Raw genomic sequence first — 6,016 nt, 5'->3', positions numbered from 1 at the left:
CGCGGCTCGTTTTGGGTCGTGACAAACTTTGTATCAAATCTTTAGGTTCGTTGGTCTCATCACACAAGAACGAGTCTAGTAGAGTCTTGAGGAACGGTAGGGGGACGCCCTTAATTTTCTTTGAGAGGCTATAGGACTTTAGGAAAACTCCATTCTTTCTTTCTTTCGTGCTATTACTTGGGTCCAATTGGTATCTAGGTGATACAAATTGGTATCTGACGTCCTCACTCTATCTCGCAGATGGTTAGAACTAGAGCAACAACTGTGTCAACACCAGCACCGGCAGGACAGGGTGCGTCTGCGCCAACCATTGGGACCATAACTCGAGGAGGAGCAGTGGCAAGAGGCTGTGGTAGAGGTCGCAGGAGGACGCCCTCTAGAGGTAGAGGACAAACACCTGGTCCAGCTAGTAATAGGGCGGTGACTCCTCCACCGACTGATGAGGTAGTGAGAGAGGGTGAAGAAGGGGAAAATGAGCAGGTTCAAGATGAGGAAATACCACCCCAGCCTACCCCAGAGATGATTAACCAGGTTCTTACTTATCTTAGCGGGTTATCTGATCAGGGCCAGACACCTCCAGTGTTTTCTGCACCAGCACCTCAGGTTCAGGGGGTACAACATGCAGCCGCTGTGGCTCCCCGCATGGATGCCTCATTGGAAGTAGGCACGTTTCCTCGATTGACTACAGGGTCCATAATGACAAGTGATCAGCATGAACTTTTCACTAAATTCTTAAAGTTAAAACCTCCAGTATTCAAGGGTGCTGAATCTGAAGATGCCTATGATTTTCTGGTTGATTGTCATGAGCTACTACATAAGATGGACATAGTAGAACGATTCGGTGTGGAGTTTGTGACCTATCAGTTTCAGGGGGATGCCAAAAGGTGGTGGCGGTCGTATGTTGAGTGTCAACCAGCACAGGCACCACCTATGACTTGGGCATCATTCTCTAGCTTATTTATGGAGAAGTATATACCCCGGACTTTGAGGGATAGGAGGAGAGATGAATTCCTGAGCCTAGAGCAAGGAAGGATGTCTGTTGCTGCTTATGAGGCTAAATTTCGTGCACTATCTAGGTATGCCACTCAGCTTTGTTTCAGTCCACAAGAGCGGATTCGCCGTTTTGTGAAGGGATTGAGGTCAGATTTGCGGATCCCAGCCTTACAGGTAGCTGCTGCAGCAAAATCCTTTCAGGAAGTGGTTGATTTTGTGATAGAAGTGGAGGGGGTGAAGCCAGACGACTTCACCATGGCGTCGACATCTAAGAAGTTCCGTAAGGGAGGTGAGTTTAGAGGTTCTTACTCCAGAGGGCAGAGTTCAGGAGGTTACCAAAACCGCCCTATTCAGTCTTCCCTGCAGGCTTTAGCTGGGGGTCCATCGCAGCCCAGTCAGCCTTTTTCTGAGTTTGGAGGTTATCCCCAGACTTCGTCATTCTCACAGAGACCTATGCTTGACTCCAGAAATTGTTATGGATGTGGAGAGACTGGACATATTAGGAAGTATTGTCCAAAACAGAGTTACAGACCCCCAATAGTTAGAGGTAGAGGTGGTCATGGGAGAGGCCGCCATTCTGGAGGACGCGGTGGCCAAGGTAATGGTGGTCACCCAATCAATCGGGGTGGCGGGCAAGCTGGAACTGCTGCGGCGCAACATGATAGGGGCAATGGACAGACAGGTGATAGGGCCCATTGTTATGCTTTCCCCGGGAGGTTTGAAGCAGAGACATCTGATGCTGTTATCACAGGTAATCTTTTGGTCTGTGATTGCATGGCTTCTGTATTATTTGATCCTGGATCCACATTTTCATATGTATCTTCCTCATTTGCTACTGGTCTTGATTTACATTGCGATTTGCTTGACATGCCTATTAGTGTCTCTACTCCTGTGGGTGAGTCTGTGATAGTTGAGAAGGTGTATAGGTCTTGCCTTGTGACTTTTGTAGGGAGCAATACCTATGTAGATTTGATTATCCTAGAAATGGTTGATTTTGATGTAATTCTGGGTATGACTTGGCTTTCCCCAAATTTTGCAATCTTAGATTGTAATGCTAAAACTGTGACATTGGCCAAGCCTGGGACAGATCCGCTAGTGTGGGAGGGTGACTACATTTCCACCCCAGTCCGTATTATCTCTTTTCTTCGCGCTAAGAGGATGGTTAGTAAAGGTTGTTTAGCCTTCTTGGCACATCTCAGGGATGATACTTCCAAAGTACCTTCGATTGAGTCTGTTTCGATAGTCCGTGAGTTTCTGGATGTGTTTCCTGCAGACCTTCCTGGTATGCCACCGGATAGGGATATTGATTTTTGTATTGATCTGGAGCCGGGTACTCGCCCCATTTCCATCCCCCCTTATAGAATGGCTCCAGCTGAGTTAAGGGAGTTAAAGGCCCAACTTCAGGAGTTGTTAGGTAAAGGTTTTATTAGACCAAGTGCATCCCCTTGGGGTGCTCCTGTTTTATTTGTGAAAAAGAAGGATGGAAGCCTTCGGATGTGCATAGACTACAGGCAGCTGAATAAGGTAACTATTAAGAACAAGTATCCTATTCCTCGAATTGATGATTTGTTCGATCAGTTACAAGGTGCTTGTGTCTTCTCTAAAATTGATCTGAGATCCGGTTATCATCAATTGAAAATACGGGCAGCAGATGTGCCAAAGACTGCTTTTCGAACCAGGTATGGGCATTACGAATTCTTAGTAATGTCTTTTGGGCTTACGAATGCCCCTGCTGCTTTCATGAGTCTGATGAACGGGATTTTTAAGCCATATCTGGATCTCTTTGTTATTGTATTCATTGATGATATACTGATATACTCAAAGAGCAGGAAAGAACATGAGGAGCATTTGAGAATTGTATTGGAGTTGTTGAGGGAGAAAAGGCTTTATGCCAAATTCTCCAAGTGTGAGTTTTGGCTAGATTCAGTGTCCTTCTTGGGGCACGTGGTTTCTAAGGATGGAGTGATGGTGGATCCTTCTAAGATTGAAGCAGTGAAGAGTTGGGTAAGACCTACTAATGTTACAGAGGTAAGGAGCTTTGTTGGTTTAGCTAGCTACTACCGTCGATTTGTCAAGGGATTTTCTTCTATTGCTTCGCAGCTAACAAATTTGACTAAGCAGAATGTTCCCTTTGTATGGTCGGATGAATGTGAAGAAAGTTTTCAGAAACTCAAGACTTTGTTGACTACTGCACCAATTCTTACCTTGCCAGTGGAAGGTAAGAATTTCATTGTTTATTGTGATGCATCTTATTCTGGTTTGGGTGCAGTGCTAATGCAGGAGAGAAATGTAATTGCTTATGCTTCGAGGCAATTAAAAGTGCATGAACGTAACTATCCGACCCATGATTTGGAGTTGGCTGCAGTAGTATTTGCATTAAAGCAATGGAGACATTACCTATATGGGGTCAAGTGTGAAGTCTATACAGATCATCGTAGTTTACAGTATGTCTTTACTCAGAAAGATTTGAATTTGAGGCAGAGGAGGTGGATGGAACTACTGAAGGACTACGATATTACTATTTTGTATAACCCAGGAAAAGCTAATGTTGTGGCAGATGCCTTAAGTAGAAAAGCAGGGAGCATGGGTAGCTTAGCCCACTTACAGATTTCTAGACGCCCATTGGCTAGAGAGGTTCAGACTTTGGCTAATGACCTTATGAGGCTGGAAATACTAGAGAAAGGAGGACTTTTGGCCTGTGTGGAGGCAAGATCCTCTTTTCTTGACAAGATTAAGGAGAAGCAGTTTACTGATGAGAAGCTGAGCCGAATTCGAGATATGGTATTGCGAGGAGAGGCTAAAGAGGCAATAATTGATGAGGAAGGCGTTTTGAGGATTAAGGGAAGGGTATGTGTGCCCCGTGTTGATGATTTGATTCACACTATTCTTACAGAGGCTCATAGTTCAAGGTACTCTATACATCCTGGTGCAACCAAAATGTATCGCGACCTAAAGCAACATTTTTGGTGGAGTAGAATGAAGCGCGACATTGTTGATTTTGTTGCCAAATGCCCGAATTGTCAGCAAGTAAAGTATGAACACCAGAGGCCCGGAGGAACACTTCAGAGAATGCCCATTCCTGAATGGAAGTGGGAAAGGATTGCAATGGATTTCGTGGTTGGTCTTCCAAAGACATTGGGTAAGTTTGATTCTATTTGGGTAATTGTTGACAGGTTAACTAAGTCTGCTCACTTCATTCCGGTCAAGATGACTTACAATGCAGAGAAGTTAGCCAAACTCTATATCTCGGAAATTGTTCGATTGCATGGAGTTCCACTCTCCATCATATCAGATAGAGGTACGCAGTTTACTTCTAAGTTTTGGAGAACATTACATGCTGAATTAGGTACTAGGCTGGATCTTAGTACTGCATTTCACCCTCGGACCGATAGTCAGTCTGAGCGTACGATTCAGGTGTTAGAGGATATGCTTCGTGCATGTGTGATAGAATTTGGTGGTCATTGGGATAAATTCTTACTCTTAGCAGAGTTCTCATACAACAATAGCTATCACTCAAGTATGGATATGGCTCCATTTGAGGCACTGTATGGGAGGAGATGTAGGTCTCCCATTGGTTGGTTTGATGCATTTGAGGTAAGACCTTGGGGTACCGATCTTTTGAGGGAATCGTTAGATAAGGTAAAATTCATTCAGGATAAGCTTCTAGCATCTCAGAGCAGGCAGAAGGAATATGCAGATCGAATGGTTAGGGACTTGAATTTTGTGGAGGGTGAACAAGTCTTGCTGAAGGTTTCACCCATGAAAGGGGTGATGCGGTTTGGTAAGCGAGGTAAACTTAGTCCGAAGTATATTGGGCCATTTGAGGTTTTGACGCGCGTGGGGGAGGTGGCTTAGGAATTGGCATTGCCTCCAGGACTCTCAGGAGTGCACCCGGTATTCCATGTGTCTATGCTGAAAAAGTACCATGGGGATGGAAACTACATTATTCTTTGGGATTCAGTTCTTCTTGATGAGAATTTGTCTTATGAGGAGGAGCCGGTTGCTATTCTAGATAGAGAGGTCCGCAAGTTGAGATCAAAGGCGATTGCATCTATCAAGGTTCAGTGGAAGAATCGGCCAGTTGAAGAGTCTACTTGGGAGAATGAGGTGGATATGCAAGAAAGATATCCACATCTTTTTACAGATTCAGGTACTCTTTCTCACCCTTGCTTTTCTTCCTGTGATCGTTCGGGGACGAACGATGGTAAATTGGTATCTATTGTAACAACCTATTTAGTAGGTTCGAGTAGTAAAATTATTTGATAAAAACTGACTGGGTCGACGGACCACGCGACGGACCGTCATTATCACGACGGCCCGTGATGGATTCCGTCGTCCCATACTTGTGAATTTTCTTCTGCTACTCTTCTCATTACCCTCGACGACAAGTAGGACGAACCGTCATAGGCACGACGGACCTTCGAGGGCCTTTGTTCCAAGACACTTAAACTCTGATATCTGGGTACTGAAATCGACTCTCTGAACTTCGCGACGGAACTGCAGGACGGACCGTCGTAGACACGACTGACCGTCACAAACCTCTTTACTGAATTTGACTCTCTGAACTTTGTGACGGACCTGCAGGACGGACCGTCACAGATACGATGGGCCGTCACAAGTTGCGTAAACCTAACTGGGTCGGATTTCTGCTAAATGTTTTAAAGGGGTGTTTTGGACTATTCATGACAAACTTTATGAAATAAGTGGGGTAAGTTTAATAAATTATTTACTTGGAGGGTTGAAGGAGATAACCTTGAAATAAATAATGGGTTACTTCTATCATAATGAATTATATGATAATTAGGGTAAAAGTAAAAGAATCTGGAGAATAAAAACAAAAAGACAGAAAGGGGAGAACGAGGGAGAGAGAGAGAACGAAGAGGAAAGCAAAAGGCATTGGGGAGATAGCTTGCTTGATCACGATTCTTCGGTGGAGGTAGGTTATGGTTTATGTCTATGTGATGGATAAACTCTAAATAGTGATTGATATGTATTGGGTGGTATTGTAAAGTCTTCTATATAC

The sequence above is a fragment of the Solanum pennellii genome, chromosome 1 (genome assembly GCF_001406875.1).
Source record: "Solanum pennellii chromosome 1, SPENNV200".
Classification (NCBI taxonomy): Eukaryota; Viridiplantae; Streptophyta; class Magnoliopsida; order Solanales; family Solanaceae; genus Solanum; species Solanum pennellii.
The sequence above is the reverse complement of the archived record's forward strand: the minus strand, read 5'-3'. Positions refer to the sequence as shown.